Source organism: Puma concolor, chromosome B3 (genome assembly GCF_028749965.1).
Source record: "Puma concolor isolate L17-30 chromosome B3, mPumCon1.1.hap2, whole genome shotgun sequence".
In the NCBI taxonomy this organism is placed as follows: Eukaryota; Metazoa; Chordata; class Mammalia; order Carnivora; family Felidae; genus Puma; species Puma concolor.
The window spans coordinates 81,286,996-81,308,260 of record NC_141672.1 but is presented as its reverse complement, the minus strand read 5'-3'; the positions used below and the strand labels follow the sequence as shown (position 1 = coordinate 81,308,260).

Genomic DNA, 21,265 nt, shown 5'->3' with positions numbered 1-21,265 from the left:
AACACACACAAAATCAAACAGTTGCCATTTTGGCATTGAGAAATAGCAGAGCCGGGCTTGAGTCTGTTTACCATGCATTTCCTGATGCAAAGCAAAAGCAAGCACAGTTGAGAAAACACCACAAAGCATTATATGGCGACAGCTTGTGTACTTCAGAAGAGAAATGGATACATTAGGAAAAGTTTTTCTCCCTTTGATGTAGAATGTGTGCTCTTTTTCTGTATTAAAATGGGAGTTAACTTTAAATAAATAAAATTCAGCCTGTAGGCTTCAGAAAACTAATGTTGTATTTTGACAATGTCATTTCTCTGATCCTTGGAAGCATTATGGGAGTTAACTTGGGCCTTCGTCATGATTTTCCTTTATGGCATGGAGAGCACATTATTTTTTCATCTCTGTGTTATTGATTTCCCCTCACTTCCTCCCACATTTTCTCTTTGCCAGCTGTTACCTCTGCCCCTTCTGCTGCCCCACTCACTGACTCGTGCGAAGGAGTGGTCATGGGGCAGGTGAAGAGCCTTTCTGCTGTGTCTTTGGCTGCACGCCATCCAGACACGGCTGCCTCAGTGCTCCCTCCTCAGGTGCAAACCTGTCCTCTGCGTGGTTTCAAAACCTGGACAGACCTGCCTTTAAGAGATCAGAGTGAGCCTTGTGTTCACCTGATAATGCAGCGGAAGACACACAATTTGTACTTAGCATGGCTTTCATTGGATTTGAAGATGTTCCCCTCCGTTTAGGACAGAGAATGCAGGAGCCTAATACGCTGATGAGACTTGTTTTCTTTTGTGTTTCTATTTCTCCGAAAGAGTACTGAATAGTCAAATATTACTCGATCTGAGCTCCCGTAGAATTTGGTAATAAAGCCTTTTTTCTTCTAAACAAAATTACTTTCAGGTAAACGAATATGTAGACACCTCAAATAAGGTGTGCTTTGCTACATGAGGAAAAGGAAGTGTTTTTATCCTATTAATTGTCCATTTTGATCACTCTTTCTATTCAAGGAACTGCTTCTAAAACAATGCATTTGAAACATACAGAGCTACAATTAGAAAAAGAAAATTCTTTAATATGAAAAAAGCTGCCACGATTGAAGAATTTTCAGAATTTCTTGGTTATTATTTGGAAATTTATAGCTTCTAGAGTTGAAGTTTTTCAAACAAAAGGTGTATTTGTGTGTAAGGAAGAGTCTGAAATTATATGCAAAACTGTGTGCATATGCATGTTTGTGTTCTGAAGAAAGGCTTCATGGCTTTAATCAATTCTCAGGAGGGCTGATGACAGAAAGAATTCCCAGTTCACCTGTCTCACTCTCCTCCCTTCCCTTGCTTCTCTGAAGTCAACAGCTCTCTGTCTCTGCCTCTCTCTCTCTCTCTCCCTCTCTCACCAGCTTCCTGTTAATCCCTTCTCAGATGAACTGTTCTTTTGTTTTCTGACCCAGTGAGGCTGAGCCAGGGTGGTGATGGTGGTAAATGGCAAGACTGCAGTGAGCGCCCTGGGGGTGGGCTGTTAGGAAGATGGACGGTGCCTCCTAGACCTGCCCTGAGGAGCATCTCCTGGGAGGGAAATGGTGCACCCAAGATGCCACCGTGTCAAACCTCCATTACACTGAAGATACACTGACCGAGACCATCCAGGGGAGAGACTGAAGTGGGTAGTAGCTTTCCCTGAATACTTCCCTGTCATCCATTTTTTCCCCATTTGGTTTTATTTCTTGTTTGATGTTTCAGGGCATCTTTTCCCCCACTTTCCTTGGCTTCGGTATCCATTACAACATCCTAACACTCTAATTGGCTTTCTGTGGGGGCAAACAGGAGGCATTGCTTCCGGCAGGATAGGATTTTCTGTCCTGTTGATTGATGGGTTAATTTTTATTGGACACCGTGTGCCACCAGCAGAACCAAAGATCCAAAACACGCTTCTAGCTTTAGGAGTTTATGTTCTGATGAAAGTAAGACAACACATTCCAACCTCCCAGTTTCTTTCTCTTACCAGTAGTATTCCCTTCTATTTCTTTCCTTTAAGACAAGTATCCATAAGCAATAAGTGGATACTGAGGTACCCAGACACATAATTTAGGGCCCAGAAACATGCTATTAAAAAAAAAAGCTGAGGTGCCTGGGAGGCTCAGTCAGTTAAGCATCCCACCCCAGCTCAGGTCATGATCTCACGGATTGTGAGTTTGAGCCCCACGTCAGGCTCTGTGCTGACAGCTTAGAGCCTGGAGCCTGCTTTAGATTCTGTGTCTCCCTCTCTCTCTCTCTCTGCTCCTCCCCTGTTCACGTGCTCGCTCGCTCTCTTTCTCTCTCAAAAATAAATAAACGTTAAAAAAATAGAAATTAAATAAATACATACATACATACATAAGCCAATTGGATCAGGCAGCCTGATGGGGGGAGTGGGTTCATTGGAAGAGTTTGAGTAATCATATTCATTGACTGGTTGTTCAATGCTGGACTTTAAAACAGTCAAACATTTCTCCAGATTCTTTTGGTTCTATCCTACGTCATTAGATTACATTATGTCAAATTTTAAGTAGTCATTTGAAGAATGTTTCATTGTGCCTCCATGTCCATGCTATAAGAATCCATATGATTATTCCTCCATAAATTAACGGCCCCCCTTTCCAGACATTTCACTTTCCTTTCACCAAGTGCTCACAGCTGAGTAACCCAGAGTGTTTCCCAGTTTGCTCAGAGGAAATTTAGTGCTCAAATAACCTAATTGTTTCATCTCTGAATCAGTCACGATATTTCTGAACCACCATTTCCTCCTCTGTAAAATGATGGTATATTGGAGATGGTGATCTTTAAGATTCTTCCAGCTCTGCATCACCTCCCAACACACACACACACACACACACACACACACACACACACACACACACTTTCTTGTATGATTTCTGATCTCATTCATACCCTTCTTTAATTACAAAAGAAGCTGCATACCAGTATGACCCATGTCTGCCTTGTTCACCTATATACCCCTGGTTTCCATATAAATGGAGTGCACTCAATATATACTGAAGGAATAAATTACTCTGCATGCGTCTTGATGTGCGCCTCAAATCCTTCTTTAGAAGGAAACGGTCCATAATATAAATTCTCACATTTCATTTGCATACAATTCTTACATCATGTGTAAAAATCTTATGTTCACTCTGCCTGTGCAGCTACAGGTAAAATGTTATCACTTCTTTCTCTTCTTTTTTTCCCTTGTTGATCTAATTCTCCTGCATAGTTTTCATAAAAGTCCCCAATTTGAAAAGAAAGCTAAAATGTAGAACAAGAAACCTGCCAGCTGGTGGCCAGAGCTGGGGCTGCTCAGAAAGAAAGGAGCAAGGTCCCTAAGCCCAAGGAGGCCACTAAACCTACCAGCTGACCACCAATCTAACAATACACAGAAGGAACAAAGCTCCTTGTTCCCTAGGCTAAAAATGCTAAACTGTCCCAGCAAACAATGGGTCTGATGCTTCAGAACTGGGCAGAATGAGCCAACCACTGCCCAGAGGCCCTGGAGACTCCCATTGTTGCCCAGAAAGAGTCTACCCTGAAACTAGGATCAAAACAACTTCAACCATGTTAAATGTGCTGCTTTTATCTTTCCCTGTGAGTCAGAGGTTTTTCTCTCAACATAAAGCTTAGCCAGAACAATGAGACGGTGTTCTTGGAGAGGGGGATGGCAGGAAGTTAAAGGATGGATTATGGGGAAGATCGAGTTAAAAACGGGAAACCGAGATGGGAGAAGAGATGTACTTGTGGGATTGATTTTCTCCCTCTAAACGGCAGTCTGAAGCGACTTCCTTCCTATACATTTGATGGGCAATGCTGCTCTCTAGTGGCCAAGTGAGATGACCACATGTTCCAATTAAATTCCCATAATATTTAGGGGCATGTTTTGTTGTTGGGGGATTTCATTGTTTTTGTTTTTGTTTTTGTTTTTGTTTTAAGTTTATTTACTTTGAGTGAGAGAGAGCACACGTGCAGGAGGGGCACAGAGAGAGACAGAGAGAGAGAGAGAGAGAATCCCAAGCAGGCTCCTGGCTGTCAGCACAGAGCCTGATGTGGGGACTCACCAGCCAGGGAGATCTCGACCTGGGCTGAAACCAAGAGTTGGTGGGTCCGGTCGCTTCACCGACTGAGCCACCCAGGCGCCCCTCATTTTTAAGATTATTTTGGTTTTATGTCTTAAAATGAAAAGATAGACATTTTACCAAAACACATAATTCCTTCTAAAAGAACTCAGGTAACTCTCCTCCTCTTTGTTTCTTCACTCATTTTTCCATGATGATCCTACATATGTGGGCAATTGTGGGCCTTCCCAGCAAACCATGTGGCCCGGGTGTTTGAAGAGGCCTAGGGAGGCCTGGCACCTCTCTTCCACCTCAGGCTCTGGCCACTAGAGGACCTCTGGGAGACGCACCGGGTGGACATTTTCTGTCACTGCTCCCTTCAGTTGGAAGGCTCTGTCCTTATTTCCTCACATGGATGGTTCCTTCCCATCACTCAGCTCAGCTCAGAGGCCACTTGGCTCCGGCAGTCCCACTGCACCCCCACCCTCCCAGAATGCCAATCCCCAGCACATTATCATTTTTCTGGCTTCATACAGCTCATTGCTTTTCAAAATTATGTTGTTTATTTGTTTCCTTATTTACTGTCTCTCTCTCTCCTCCATCACAATATAAGCTTTATAACAGCAGGAGCCTTATTTTTTTGTTCCATTCATATATCTCCAAACACTAGAAAATGTTGCAGGTGCTTGGCACATAGCAGACTCTGAAAAAATATTTTTGAATGAATGATAGAAAAATATTTGTCTCCTAAAACTTCTCTCACAGCAGTAATAGTTTTGTCTAACATGTTGCCATCTCCAATGTTAGGAAAGTGGGACATGAAGATATAGGCAGAATTTCACTAGGGAAATATAATGTACAAAACCCCTGTCCAAGCATCAGCAGAAGTAGCAGATTAGTATTGCAAATTACTAGTACTAGGTTTAATTTAATTTTTAAAAGTCTGATTGTCTAGGTTTCTCCTTGTCTGCTCAGCAAAAAGTCCTACTGTATGCAGGTACAGTTTTCTAAAACAATAGAAATACCCAGAAGGGAACGTAATAGTAAAGAAAATTCTCAGTCTTGTTAATAATCAGATGTCAGTTGGTAGTATGATTTAATTTAATTGATTTAAGAGACATAAAGCTATGGATATACAACCCGATCATATCAGGAGAGTTTTTAAGAGGACAATATACCCTTTCTTGGTAATACCAATATATCCTGTGCTGTAGTGACCACAATATCTGCCTTCATTATACCTTTTATTTTTTTAATGTTTATTTATTTTTGAGACAGAAAGAGAGTGTGAGCAGGGTAGAGGCAGGGAGAGACTGGGATAAACTATCCAAAGTGGGCACTGTGCTGACAGCAGCGAGCCCAATGTGGGACTCGAATTCATGAACCATAAGATCATGACCCAAGCCGAAGTTGGATGTTCAACTGACTGAGCCACCCAGGCACTCCTGCCTTTATTATATCTTTTAAAGCAAATGTTTAATGGTTTCCTTATGTAACTATAGAACCATCTTTAAAATAAGACATGTTTTGATAGTCTACTTATAGCAAGGTTTTGGTTTCATTTTTTCCTCCCTCCCCCCCCCCCATATAAAATATAATATGCCACCCCAATGCATAAAACAAAAAAAATTCTGAGCTTCCCTGGTTAAAGCCATGTAGGGACCCAGAGTTCTGCCCAATGAGTCTCTCTCACCATTCTGTCCTCCCTCCCCTCCTTCCATTTTGAAAGCCACTAAGTTCCCCCAGTGGGGCTACAGGGCTCCTAAATACAGACAGAAAACAATGGTGTAGATCATACCCATGGTAATCCCAACACTTTAAAAATTCTAATGTTCTATTAATTCTGGCTAAAGAGAAGCACTTATTAAACAAGCTAATGTGTGATTTCCATACATTTGCTTATTCAATAAATAATGTGGATTGCGTTCTTACTATGTGCCAGGCTCTGCTAAGAACAGAGAATACCTGTGAAACAAACAAGGCCCCTGCTTTCACAGAGTTTATTGTAGTGGGAGATACTGATAAATAGACAGTTATAATGCAGCGAATGTAGCAAATGTGATGATCGGGTAAATACAGAGCAGAGCATACAGGGAGTACACTTAGCAGGAGCTTTATAGATCAGATATAGATGTAAATGAGTGAAAAGTGTGGGAAGCGCTTTTCCAGCTAAGAGGATCACAGGTACACATGGGCCCAGGGTGAGAAAGGGCATGGCCCACCTGAGGAACCAGAAGAAGCTCTGTTTCAATGGAGCATCAAGTGTATGGGAGACACAACAGGGAGAGGGAAGGGTGAGGCTGGAGAGATGAGCAGAGTCCACATCACAAAGGGTCATTATAAATAGCTTGAACTTGAGCTGGAGGACAGTGTAAACCTATTGAAAGATTATAATCAAGCAAATGATGTGATCAGTTCAGTTGTAGTTGAAGAATGCCAGCAAGCCTAATCAATGAGGTTGACGAGGAGAATGCTGTAGTAATTGAGATGAGAGATGATGGTGGTCTAATTTAAAAATGGCCATTGACATGGAGAAGAAAGGTATTTAAGAAATACTCAACAAGACGTGGTTGGTAGACTATGAGAGATGAGGGTAAAGGAAAAGGAAAGGATCATGTCCAGGTTTCTGGCTTGAGCTACTGAGCGGATGGAGATTCCATCATTAATACAGAAGAACTAATATGGGCAGAAGGATAATGAGTTTTATTGGACATGTTGTGGGATATGCTTGTCAGACAAGCAAGTGGAAATAATTGGGATACAGTTGTGTATGTGGATTTGAATCTCAGAAAAAGTACAGCCTAAAGATAAACATAGAGGATTCATCAGCATATGTGGTTGGTGGTACTTGAAAACATGAAAATACATAAGATATACAAAAGATTTGTAGAGAAAGAAAGAGAGGCTCTAGAATAGAACCTTGTGGGACAACACATGCAAAGGGCAGGGAGAAGAAGGGCTCCACAGGAAACAGAGAATGAAGCAACAAGAAGGTAGAAGGCAAATTTTTGGAAACTAAAGGAAAAAAATGTTTGGGGCACCTGAGTGGCTCAGTCGGTTAAGCATCCAACTTCATCTCAGGTCATGATCTGACGATTTGTGGGTTTGAGCCCTGTGCCGAAGCACAGAGCCTGGAGTCTGCTTCAGATTCTGTGTCTCCCTCTCTCTCTGCCCCTCCCCCCTCACACTCCATCTCTCTCTCAAAAATGAATAAATGTTAAAGGAAAAGAGTGTTTCAAGGAGAAAGTGATTGACAATGTTGGATTTTGCTGAGAGATAACTGAGAAATATTCTTTGGTTTTATCCAGAAGGCACTCATTGGTAACCTTAGTGAAAATAATATGCATGGAAGTCATAAGAATAGAAGTCACACTGTTATAGGGTCAAAGGAAGATGGAAAAGTAGAGACAACAGTGAGACAATTCTTAGGAAGTTTCGCTATGAAAGAAAAGTAGGACATAGGGTGATAACAGAATAGAAATGTAAGGCCAAAGGAGGTTTTTGTTTGATTTTATGTAGAAAAACTGATGGAAAGGAAAGTATTGTCATTTCTATTTTATAGAGAATCAAAGAGGTTAAGCAATTTACCCAAACTCAACCAAGGTAGAGGTGGTCAACCTTTTTTGTAACACAAAACTCCTATCTGTGTACACATTAGATTTAATTCAGTGGCATGATGGTTTAAAACATGAAAATTAATAAGCGGGTAAGAGGTGCCATCCAGACAAGTTTAGCTTTTGGTGTGTACCCAAATACCTCCTAGGCACACCCACAAATTCAGCTTCCAGGAGACGTAAACTAAAACACTACTCATGCAGAGCATGTATTCTGGAATCAGACTGCTTAGTTCAAATGCTAGTCACATGTGTACTAATTTAATGACCTTAAGCAAGTCACTTACCCTCCCTAAGTCATAGACTCATTAGTGTACTATGAGGATGTTCACAGTGTCTATTTTTGGGACATGAGTTCTCCATAAGTCTCTCGTATTGCTACATATCTTATGGAGACACTGACTGCCCTCTGTTCTAGGCTACCTTCTTGAGGATTTTGTATAGCAAACAGCCTTGGGACACAGAAATAGTGTCTCCCTCAAAGCAAAGGGCAGGCATACCTACTGTCTACGATAAAAGATTTAAGTTTACTAAGCTTAGGGCTCCTCTTAGGGCTCCTACAACACAGACCACTGTGTGTGCTGGCGTCTCCATGGAACTGCGGGGCCAGAAGAACTACACAAATAGGCTGAAACTCATGCTTTAGCCTGAGTCGTGAGTGATAAAGTCCTTTGTCTCGTTCTCAGGAGGCTTATGTCTTCTGCCAGGCCTCAGAAGTTTGCCAATAAAGCAAAATCTCAGATCCCTTGCAGTTCTTCACATCTTATAGAATTTAAAGATGAAATGAGTTTCTTCATTGAAAATGTTTAACACACTCCTTGGTACTTAGTAAGCACTCCATAAATGCTAACTCTATATTATACCCATCACAATAAGGGTACGCCCATGGGAGTACCACATAAATGAAAGCATGTATGCCTGAAGCCCCACTTGAAGAAATCGGTCCTGTGTGTTAAAGCTTTGTGTAATTCTAGGAGTATACTTTTATATATTCCGAATACAAATGCCAACGGGAAGGTGACTTACATAACTGTCCTTTCCCATCAATATCTCAGTGACTACCAACACTCAATTCTCATAGCAGAATTTGGCAGAGGAAGACTTAAGAAGTGTATGTTTTATGTGTTTGGGAGAGAGCTTTGAACATAAGGTATTGCCCAGATAAACAGACTTGAGTAGGAGCTAAAGGTATCATTATGAGGATGAGGTTCGTATCTATCTTGTTCAGTACTGTATTTCCAACACAAGACCTAGGATACAGAGGCCCAAAGAAATCTTTCTTAAATAGATGACATCTCAGAGAGAAGTTCAGGGAGCCTTTCTTTGTCATCCAGAAGTAGATATCTAAGTCACTGAAGTGTCCCTGTCCTCAAATTATCTCCACCAAACTTGACAACCATTTTACCTACTAAAAGGAAACTCCATCAAAAGTCTAAGATAAAAAGCAACAATAAAATAACAAAACAAACTTTTGACCTACTTTGTTATGCACTGAAAGGCACACTTTGGCAGACAAAAAGGCTTGTGCTATGTAATTGTCATCAATGTTTCACTTAATATTTTAATGAGCTGAGCAACTGACATCCTGGCTGAACACATGCCTTTTGTGGGTCTTGTTGCTAAGCAAAAGAAGTGTATAAAAAAACGTGTTGTCCTTTTTTTTTTTTTCAAAAAAACAAAAGTCACTAATTCCTGAAAACATAAATACATCTCAACTGCCACTTGGATTTATACAAAGATGATTCCTGTCATCCTCCTTCCTTCTCAAGCCAGCTCTTCTCATATTTTCCTTTTCCCTCAGAGCTGCTGTGTTGGGTTCCAGACCCCTATGCTGGTTCCTGGATGCAGAGCAGATGCTTCTGAGCCAGGACATGTCTGCCAGGACAGGCGGTGTCATTTTTAGCTATTTTTCTCTTCTACTTTCCCCAACCCTTCCCAGAACTACACTGATACATTTATTTTCATATTCTTTCTTTCCCTTCAGCTGGCAAAGTTTTCTCCATATCTGATGTTTTTCTCTATTTACTCTATACTCTTCTCTCTTCCCTGCCCCCCTGCCCTCAGTTCTCTCCATTTCCCTCTCTCCGTGGATGGGTGATATTTTGGAAACTCCAGAATGATCAAGAAGCAGTTTTAGAGAGGGGTGCCTGGGTGGCTCAGTGGGTTAAGCATCAGACTTCAGCTCAGGTAATGATCTCACACTCTGTGACTTCGAGCCCCACGTCAGGCTCTGTGCTGACAGCCCAGAACCCGGAACCTGCTTCAGATTCTGTGTCTCCCCCTCTCTCTGCCCCTCCTCTGCTCATGCTCTGTCTCTCTCAGTCTCAAAAATAAATAAAAACATTAAGAAAAAAAATTTTTTTTTAAAAGAAGCAATTTTAGAGAAGCAGGGGAGATTGGTAATATGATTCTAAATTTGGGGCACCTGAGTGCCTCAGTTGATTAAGCATCCGACTCTTGATCTCGGCTGAGGTCATGATCTCATGGTTCATGAGTTTGAGCACTGAGTCAGGCTCTATGCTGACAGCATGGTGCCTGCTTGGGATTCTGTCTGTCTCTCTCTCTCTCTTTCTACCCCTCCCCAGCCTTTATGCTTAAAATAAATAAATAAACTTTAATAAATAAATAAATAAATAAATAAATAAATAAAATTGGAGGGTGGGGGAGCAGCAGCAAACTGAATACTCTCTAAGCAGTGTGGTATTTACATTCCTTATTTGCCAGCCCTTGAAGATAAACATTAAAAATTTCCCCATCATATAGATGGAAAAACTAAGGACTGAGCGGTTAAGCTACCACACCAGGTTTAACAGCGAGTAAATGGCACCACCAAAATTTGCACCCAGACAGTGTGATTCCACGGCTGACTCAGCCTTGTGCTCTCATGTCTTGAGCTCAGATTTGGAGGGGGGGGCGGATAAACAGGAGTTATCTAAACAATTTAATAAAGGAGAGGTCAAGTTCTTCTAGGCAGAGGGCATGGCAATGTATAGAGGCCTAAAGATGTGAACCAGCTTAACAAATTTGGGGAACCACAATATCCACAGGGGAGTAACCAGGAAACAAACAAAAAACCTAGGAAACTTTGGAGACTCATTTATGACATACTTAGGAGTGGAAAGACATGGAGGGTCATATTTAAGAGACTTGGGCTCAAATAACATCTAACATAATGGTCAATGCCTTATTTAACCTCGGTCAGCCCCTATTTCCTCATCTCTAAAATTGAGATGACACATATTTCACGGTTTAATGGCAAAGATTTTTAAAAGATAACATATGAAATAGTTTTGTAAACCGTGGCATTTTATGCAAATATCTTTCACCCTCTTAGCTTCTCCCTCTCTGTCACGGAAAGTAGGTTCATAATTGAGACTGAGGAAGCAACTATAAAATAAAGGACATTCCAGAGGCCTGGGGAAATCTTGCAGGCAGCCTGCAGTCTGGAAGTTATTCTTTTTGAGCCTGAAGTCTGGGAGGTTTATGAGACCCATCCTAACCCAGCGGCACAGAGAAAACGGTTTTGTCAAAGACATTAGTCAAGCATTTTTCTACTTGAGAGAAGTTGCACCTTTGAACTCTGGCATTTTATGGATTTTTTGAAATATGATAAGAACAGAAGTGACTAAAACAAAGGAATGCTAGACTCTATATCTTAAAAACTGAACTTTGAGAAAATATGGAGAACCCGCAGAATTTGTACACCTGCTCCAATCCAGTGAGCTGGTATGGGATGCAGGTCAGCTCAGAACCTGGACGGGGGTGGAAGCCAGGCTCATCAGCAGATGAAAATGTGGCCCGTGACAGAAGATCCCAAGCCCAACACAAGAGCCACCACCCCAAGCCACCACTTGGTTTCAGTACATGGAATGATTTGGAGCCATTTGCAACTTGGGCAATACTAGTCAGCAGAAAATTCTGTCACATTTTGAGGGCTCCTCTCTGTCCCTAAGCACCATTCTAAGAGCTAAAGGTAGAGCCATGCACAGGACAAGCAATGTCCCTTCTCTCTTGGAACTTACATTCTAGGCCCAGTTGGGTAGGTGGAGAGTACAAATGAATCAGGTGATTTCAAAAAAGTGCTCAGTGACATTTAAGAAGTACTCACCTGTATTAAACTGTATAGATAGATTAATGAGGCCTAGGATTCTCTCAAAAGGCCCTCTTTTTGCCACAAGGCAGTCAAGCCAACTGTCTTCATTGGCAATGCCATTGAAAGCAGTCATTCAAATTCATTCAGCCATTTGGCAAACTGTTCTTAAGTATCTATTCCATGCCAGGCACTATGCTAGGCGCTAGGGATATAAAGACAAAACATATCCCACTCAGTAACCCTTTTCTTGAGGAATCAGCTTCTGTGGACTTTGTTCTTCTACTGATTTGGCCCACTTGCAGATTCAGCCTGAATGTACCTGCTACCAGGAGGACACAGAAGGCTTGGTGTCAAAAGGCTTGCAAGAGCCTGGATGGCCCAGGCTTCCCGTGTAGAAGTAAGGAGTGACATTTTCACAAGGCAAGTGGCTCCCTCCTGGAGGTTCCCATTGTTCTCAGAAACTCATGTAAATCTAGTAAAGAAAATGAAAGTTAAGCATTTGGCAGTGTGGCGACCCATTCTCTCCCAAGCATGAGCACACATGGTATTTAATTTATAGAATGGTAACCCAACCACAGAATGTTCTAGAAGTCTCCGATATTCTAGAAGTCTAAAAGCCTAGAAGTTTACCTTCTGTAAAGAGGAGTGGGAAATCATTACAGAGGAAGAGTCTTACTGGCAGCTGCATCCACACAGCAGAGCAGAGTCCTGTGAACTATAGTGCAAGGTCCCCTAACTACTAGCTCTCTCTGGGCCCACAAACATGCATGGACACATACAAATAATTAGGATGGCTTTGGCCATCTCATTATTAATATTTGGCCAGTTCTATAGCATCTTTTCTTCACTAAATCCCATGATGCCTTTGAGAAAAGCCTAATCTTTTCTTGCCAAGATATAAAGCTCTCTTCCAGGTGCCTGTTAATCCTTTTTTATTTTTACTTCTTTTTTTAAAGTGAAGAGAGTTTATTGAGCTAACAGACCCATTTAATTTGTGATTTCAAAATTGTGACCAGAGAAGTTTGAATTTGTGAGTTGTTTAAACGTTTGCAAGGTGGAAAACAGCCCAGATGAGCAGCCAGAAAGGCCGAGAAGGAAACACAGGTGATGAGAAAGGAAAATAATCTTCCCCAAGAGGCGGAGCAGGGAGCAAATGGAAAAACACATTACAGAGCAAGAAAGAACACATTGTGTCCACCAGAAAATTGTTGTCAATCTCTTCTCAATTTTCGTCCAAAAAACATGCATGAATATGCAACAATAAATGTACGTGTCAAATGGGGTTACAAATGCCATCATTACACACAGCAGGACAACAAGGCTCTCTTTTGAGGTAGGAGACTTGACAGGAAGAAGAAATCTAAACTATGTTCAAATTTAGCAGAGAGCCCTTCTGGAGGAAAGTTGATCCATAAATCCAAGATATAAATAAACAAGCCACCAACTTAGACAATGTTCTTGGAAAACTGACGAGGCAAATCTCTTAAGTTGGAAACATGGCCCCGAATTCCATTGGGTTTCCCCTGACTTGATGAAGGACTATAATTGCTGCCCTCCCTAACCCGCAGTCCCACCCTGCTTCCACCCATACACAGGCACCCTTCCCAGATATTAATGTGATTTTCTTTTTAGCAGGCTGAGATATCACACTGACCTCTTTGACTCCATGTCAGTTGTGGATCCTAAGAGTCACCAGGTAGGCTTTTCCAGATATGCTTTGGTTTGATTTCTTACTATGCCTTTACTTCAAGTGGCAGGAAACTTTTTTTTTTAATTTATATATAAACCTCATAGGCCATGAGTGAGAACGGTAATTTGACTAATACAGATTTTATATTGTATAGTACTATTATCAAAGTACTTTGATAACTTTATAGGTTGATTTTAATTTTGTTTTGTTTTAACCACAGAGGAGACCTAATTAAGATTTAAGCTCTTCTTCAGGATGGAAAATTCCATCATGAACCCTAGACTTAGTACTCTGAACAGGAGCCTCAGTCATATTTTTGGATACTTGGTGAAGCAGATGTATTCCTGGATAGATGGTTGAGGCAGGGTACCCTCAGAGCTATTAGTAGCTCTGTATCAGGCCATAAGTGACAGCACATAACTCAAGGGTAAAGGCTTGTTCTGAAAAATACAACTGACTATTGTCCTAAAGAATGAATCCTGGAGAGAATAAAACAGACCACGAAGGCGAGGGCTCTCTCCTCTTCAGTGCTGAGCACAGTGCCTGGCATGGACGAGTTGTTCTATGAATAATATTTTGAATAAGTGGATGTTCCCTTATCCTCATTGGTATATTCACTAAGTACCTGACAAAACACCAAAACCTGAAATCATACTTCAAATTTGAAAATTCAAATTTTTCAACTTCTCTTACTAATGCGTATTTTGCCACCGTTCCCAATGGATTGCAGAATGAACTGACTAGACTCTTCTATACTCAACTTCTCATCTTTTAAAGCTCAAGGATACTTCAACTGTAAGACCTGTAAGACCTGTACTGGCCTTAACTCGGATAGATCATTTTCTGTTCCACAGCCCATCACAACAAAGATCTGGGAAATTCATAAACCACCTAATTGTCCCCTGAATCACAAAATATCCAATTCAAAGCAAAGTATGGGTCAAGGGACAAAGACGGTTTTCTAACGGTTTGTGCTTCACTATGTTTATTATTATTTTTTAATTTTTTTAGAACACCTTGTTTGGAATGTGAGTACTGTATTTTTATCCTACCAAGAAAAGAAGGTTTTGTGCCTGAAAATATTTTTTAAGTTGATAGAAGCCATGAAAAGGACAAAACCAGTGATAGCTTATGTTCACTTATGGTCTTCCTAACCCTCTCTTCTTGGTTTCTTTACAGCTGTTAAGTATGTTTTGCCTGAATGCCACCAAGACACTGAGTACACCTCTGCCCCTCTGCACCCACCTTGAGGTCAGACTTGATACTTGACTGCATTTTAAAAAAAATTTTTAAAGACAAATTCACATTTCCCAAGCATTAAGGATTAGTTTAGATTTTCTGAAGAATGTTCCAAGACAGAGTCCTGCTGGCAGGTGGCAATATATCCTCTTTGCAACCATCCAGGAGAAGAGATTTTACATTCCGTCAGCAAACTCTGATAGTGTTGAACAAACATATCTGCAAAAATGTCAGTTTACTTGGTCTGGGAGGAGATAAGCCATTGCCTCAGATTCCTTCTTTGCATTCCCTTTCTCTTTGTTATCTTGCTCCTGAATTAACTGCTATATTTCTATGCTTAGGAAATATAATAAACTGTAGTAGAAAGCACAAAGGGCCAGTGTAGGATTGTAAAATGGCAAGGAACAGAATCCTACTTAATGCTACTTCAGGACGCTCAACTGTCGCACAGCAGAATCACAAGGGGAACTCTACAAAAATTGCTGGCAATTTTCATTAGTGGGTCTGGGCAGGAGATTCGTGCATCTGGAGTTGTAAATCCTGCACGTAAACCTTTCCCTCAGCAGCCTCTGGTCTCTCCTCCTCTCTGCATATGATTTGTTCCTGCCTAACAAAGCTAACTCTTTCGCTGATTCCTACACCATGATGCCAGAGGTCCTGTGGCTTTGGTTTGCCCGAGCACCAGTTCTGGCTCCCACCCTGCAGAACCTTTCAGAACCATCTGTCAGTTCAAATTACAGAGCAAATAGAAGAACCTCAGTTCTTCTTTGTTCAAATACTGGTCCCACCACTTCTAGATGTGTGACTTTGACCATGATACTTAGAACTCTAATTTCTTCTGTAAGACAGAGATACGAATTTCTACTTCACTGGGCTGTTGTTGGATTAAGTGCAAATGTATATATTGCAACTGTCCCAGTGCCTGGTCCCTGCCAAGTCGGTCCCCATCCCCCTTCAGGCAAAGGTAAGGCTAAGAGCCCAATCTGCAATTTGTCTCTCACCCTGAGCTGGTGTCACCCCCGCTTTCCACAGGTATCTACAGTGTGGTCAGATGAGTCTTGTTGCCTCTCCCTTTGCTCACATTTTTCAATAGCCATTTTCATAACTCCCTATGACAGAGATAGAAAAGAAAGTTTCTGAAATTCAGAGTGGTTTGGCTTACTTGTGTTAGAGTCTCTGGCTGAGAAGAAAATTAAAACTAAAAGCCAAAATTCAATGTTTGTTGTGGGTGTCGGTGGATTTAATTCATCTGTGCCGTCTTAGTTTGGGCTACTCTAACAAATTACTACAGACTGGGTGGCTGGAACAGCAAACACTTCTCAGTTCTGGAGGCTAGAAGTCAAAGATCAGGTGCCAGCAAATCCAGTATCTGGTGAGAACCTTCGTCCTGGGTTGCAGGTGACTTGTCTTCTTGCTGTTGTGCCCTCATATGGTGGGGAGGAGCGGGAGCAAGCTCTCATGTCTCATCTTAAAAAGGTCACTAATGAGGGACGCCTGGGTGGCTCAGTTGGTTAAGTGTCCAACTTCAGCTCAGGTCATGGTCTCACAATTTGTATGTTCCAGCCCCGCATCGGGGTCTGTGCTGACAGCTCAGAGCCCAGAGCCTGCTTCGGATTCTGTGTCTCCCTCTTTCTCTGCCCCTCCCCTGCTCACAGTCTGTCTCTCTCTCTCAAAAATAAACATTTAAAAAAATTATTTTAAATAAGGGCACTAATGCCATCCATGATGGTTCCACCTTCAGGACTTAATTACCTCCCTGAAGCCCCACCTCCTAATACAATCACATAGGGGATTAGGATGTTAGCATATGATCTTTGCTGGTGGTGGGGGGATATAACATTCAGTCTGTAACAGTACCATCTGTCACTCCTGTGGCCCTGAAAAATAGAGGCTTTGCACTAAGTCGGCACACAGTAACCACATACTAATTTGTTTTCATTAAAATGCGTTCTATATTTTCATTTTTTTAATTTCATAAGTCTTCCGAACATAGACAGAATTGAACATGGGTAATAAGTCTTAAATCATTGTTCCTCTTCCCCCACCCCCCGCCCGACTCCTGAAATGTTTCCAGTTTCTTTGTTGGGTAGAATCAGCATATTCTCTTAGTTTTTAATAGCTCCGTAAACTCTCAGGCCTACCCACCCTGTTTGGAGTTAGTTGGCCTTGTTGCGTTTTGGTATCGGTCAGTGGAGAGACCCTACAGGATGTGCCTCTGTGGGATGGGAACTAGGGAGAAAATTCTGACAAGCCAAGTTTTTATCTGACAAGCTTTCTCATATGATGTTAAACCCTCTCTGCACCTTACCAGGACAGGTGGCGGAGAAGCTTTTTAGATCTTTTTTTCTTCTAGTAAACCTTGTCCATTTGGAGCAAAAGCTTCCTTTTCTATCTTTTGCCACATTGTTCAAAGCTTAAAGGAAAAAAAAAGGCATCACAGAGAAAATCTGTTTGCATCCAGAGATGGCTCTTTTGGAAGCCCTGGACTGTAAGAGAGATATCAAGGGGACAGGAGGTCATCTTCCTTTGAGGTCAGACAGGTGTCCCTTTGTCATATTGATAACTTCTGGCTGGGAAGGACATCTGAAAAACATGTTCCAAACATGAAAGTTGAGGCAGCTCTTTACCCTGCCACTTGCCACCCGCGTCTCCACAGGAGTCCCTCCAAACAAACCTCCCGTCACAGGAGAGGCAGGCCCGCTCCTTCAGCCTCACCCTGCTCAGGAGCCTTTGCCAGGAGCACATCCATCCTCCCACGTCTCCCAGCCACTTCTGTGGATGTTTTGAAGTTTATACTTTCGAGATGAGAGAGAAGTCTAACATCTCAGTGACAACATTCAAATGTATTTTGTCCCCTGCAGAAATGAATAAATCATCAGAGCCACTTTGAAATTGGGAACTGAGGCGGAGCTAGACCACATAAACTTTGGAGGCCTCACCAGGAACCCTCAGTGAGGTTCTGAGTGAAGCTTTTGGAGGGCAATTTATGTAGACATGCCATGGTCCTGCCTGTAACCTTGAAAGGGCATAGGTTCACCATTTCCACTAGTCAGAAGGCCCAGGGATGAACCTCTCTGAGAGAAGGAAAAATAATTTATGAAATCCATATTTAAATAATTATGACAGCCAATTTTACTGAACATTTGCTCTGTACCAGGTACTATATTAAGTGCTCTTATAAGCATTATCTCATTGAAATCCCCCCCCCCCACCAATCCTACGATTTCTTCATTTACAGATGGGGCAACAAATACGGTAAACTAGAATGTGTATGCATATGTGTTGTTTGTAGTGGTCATAGACTAGAAACATCATGACTCTCCATTAATAGAGAAATAATTAAATATGCTGTCTAGTAAGAAAGCAGTTTACAGTATAATACTGATTTCCAAAACTACCTTTTTTAGCCAGAAGGAAAGAAAAAAGGATCAAAAGAAATTTGGATACAATTAAAACTGAACGCATAGTAGGACCTAGGAAGCCCGCTTCCTCTCACGGAAAGCTCTTGACCTGTCTAGACCAGCTTCTTGGTCCTTTCGAAGCTCTATGTTTATGTTTTACTGCACTGACAAGCATAGTACCCTCTTAGAAATGCTGACACAATATCTAGGGAGGTGAACAGGCAGGCTGACAATGTAATTTAGCATCCAAATAGGGACTCTTTTGAGAGTAAAAGGGGGTGCTATGGATAACTGCCCCCGAGCAACAGGCATAACCCAGGAGCATCCTGAGCAGACACTAGCCTACACACAGGACACCTATGGAGAGCAAGCCCCAGCCAAGCCCACCAAAGGCTGTGACCTTGAGTCCAGGTTCTGCCCCTCGCTTGGCTCCAGAGCTACAACCGGACCTAACATCCTCTTATTCATCACATTTGCAAGCATTACGTCTCTTTCCCTCTCATCACCTGACTGACTTCAGGTACCTTAGCCCTAACATACCCTGTGGGGTTAACAGCTTCCACTCATGTCTCCAAGCAGATGAGATCATCCTCCACCGAAGGCAAGTGGACCCACAGATTCTGTCTCACTCTCCTCTGCGAATCCCTCCGTACTCACCACTGTGCACAGAGACCGACAGCAGGGAGGACGGAGCAGATGCCTGGGACTCCATGAGGAAAGGAGCCCAGCTCACAATCCCCTCAGGGTTGCTTGAGAAGACCAGGCAGTCCAACGCTCCAGGGGACTGAAGAGAAGACAGAAAGAGGCCGAGGAAATCTAGAAAGTAAAATGCCAAACTCAGTTCCACTCAAATTGTCTCAATCATTTGTCAAGAAGAAAGCACAGGGCCCTGACCCTAGAATAAAGCAAATCTTCATTTTGTCTTCTTCAAAATGAAATAAAATGCAGATGGGAGATCCATCCCTTCCTCTCTTTGCTCACCCACCACTGCCCCATATTGCGTTAGTCACTAGAAACCTCTTATGCCACATAAAACACAGCCCAGGAAAGGCCAGGCCCATTAAACTGGGAACATGTATTTATGTCCATTTCATGGGGTCCTAAGGAATCCTATTTTCATGGAGTACAAAATGTCATTTAAAAATAATCATGCAAATGATTTCCTAAATCCTCTCTCCCTCATGTTTCAATGGTTATTTCTTGTGCTGTGAGTTGCGTGGCTGAGTTGAAACAAATGCCAAATGTTTTGTCCCAAACAGGGAGACGTGGCAGAAGCCCTTCCTTACTCAGCTGGTGTTACCTGAATCAACATGCAAGTCAAATCCTGTCCGTTGCAAGAGAACAGCTTCCTGTGGTCAATGCCACACATGACAGCTTTAAACAGGAGCTGGGGGAACATCAGAAGGGCACCAAGAACTTGGCTGCTCCACCCCAAGTCCTGTGCTCTGACTTACACTCCCACTCTAAGGTTGAGAGTGGATGCAGGACAAAGGGATTTGAGGAAAGTCTCATTGCACCCTGGAGTGGGGGACAGAGGAAGTTAAGTGGACAGACAGAGTGACCAGTGCTCTCCTTCCTCAGGCACCAACCTCTGTGCTTTATGAATAATCATTAACACAAATGGCTGAGCTGTCTTCTGTACCTTTAGTCATAGCTGGGTACAGAGGAAGATTCACAGAGACATCTACAGGTCATAGTTGGAACTGGATTAATATAAAAAATAACATCTTACTTGTCAATATTTTAACGTGTATGATTCCATCAAACACTAAGGTCAATTTATTGGTAGTTAATTGGAGTCAATTCACTAGGAAACAGTTTGTCAATGTGCAAATTTTTCAGTGTGGGAGAAAAGAAAATTGACATTTGTCGAGCATTTACCACATGACAAGCCTGCGTTGGGCAGCTCTACATTCAGACACCACTTAATTTCAGACCAAGACTCTAGTCAGCAGTATTAAATCCATTTTACAGACAACCGTGACTCAGAGATGTTAAGTGACTTGCTCAAGTTCCCACAGGGAGGGAGCAGAATGCAAGAGCCAAGATCAAACCTAGATCTATGTGAGGCTACAGCCCACCATCTTCCCAGCGTCCCAAAACGGCCAGAAGTTTTCAAATATAACTAACTATATACAGGGTTATTGACAATCATATTTTGAGGTTGTAATTTACTCACTTTTATTATCAGATGAGTAAAAATAAAATTGGTATTTGTAAACAAACATCTTTGGTCAACTTTCAACTGCTGCGTAGCAAGGAGAAAAATAACTAAAAGTCCAATCTGGTCTAAACCGCGGCTCAATGCAACCATTTAGAGTCCCCTGGTTTAATGCTCCACCTTTCTCGATAAAGGTACTTGGTGATTCCTTCGTCTTCCACCTCACTTCCTGGCTCCTCCCCAAGATGGCATCTGAATACATGAATATACATGGAGTTGGGCTATCATTCCAAAACTTTGCATCCTCATGGTAGGACGGGTCAGAAGTCCCAAGCACGACATCCCCTAGCTCCCTGGTCTGCAGGACCTTGTCACTGTGCACCTAGTTGCTGTTTCCTAAGGTCTGCTGTTTCTGCTGCTTGTAACTTGTCCTCTGGCTTGTCTTCAAGGTTGGCCAGAGCCCAGCGGTGCCTCCTGGCTACCTAGCGGTCTCATCTTCACTCTTCCTGGGGGTCTTGCTGGAGAACCTGGGGAGCTCTTCCTACAAATCTCATCTGGGCTCCAGACCAGTGCTGCCCTGAACTAAAAGGTAATTTTTCAGGGTGCCTGGGTGGCTCCGTGGGGTAAGCATCTGACTTCAGCTTAGGTCATGATCTCACAGTTTGTGAGTTCGAGGCCCACATAGGAATCTGTGCTGTCAGCTCAGAGCCTGGAACTTACTTTGGATTCTGTGTCTCCCTCTCTCTCTGCCCCTCCCCTGCTTTCTCTCTCTCTCTCTCTCTCTCTCTCTCTCTGTCTCTCTCAAAAATAAGTAAACATCAAAAGAATAAATAAATAAAAAGTGGTTTCTCTTCTCTCCCCATCCCACCTCCCAGATTTATACACTAACACACATAGACGCAGACATGCCAGGGACCTCACTGAGCCCTCTGCAAGCTGTCAGCCTTAGTATTCTTCCTGGATACATGGGCACCCCCAGATACCTTCAGGGTATCATG

The 21,265-nt window shown here is 42.3% G+C and overlaps 1 pseudogene across 1 annotated transcript in view; it reads left to right on the top strand.

Annotated features, from left to right (window-relative positions):
- Positions 1-16,467, top strand: part of LOC147580158 (uncharacterized) — a 243,780-nt pseudogene extending 227,313 nt beyond the window's left edge. The window contains exons 12-13 of the transcript XR_015251957.1: positions 13,409-13,472; positions 14,646-16,467. The product of XR_015251957.1 is annotated as an uncharacterized LOC147580158 (transcript). The remainder of the gene's footprint in view (positions 1-13,408; positions 13,473-14,645) is intronic.
- The last annotated feature ends 4,798 nt before the right edge of the window (positions 16,468-21,265 follow it).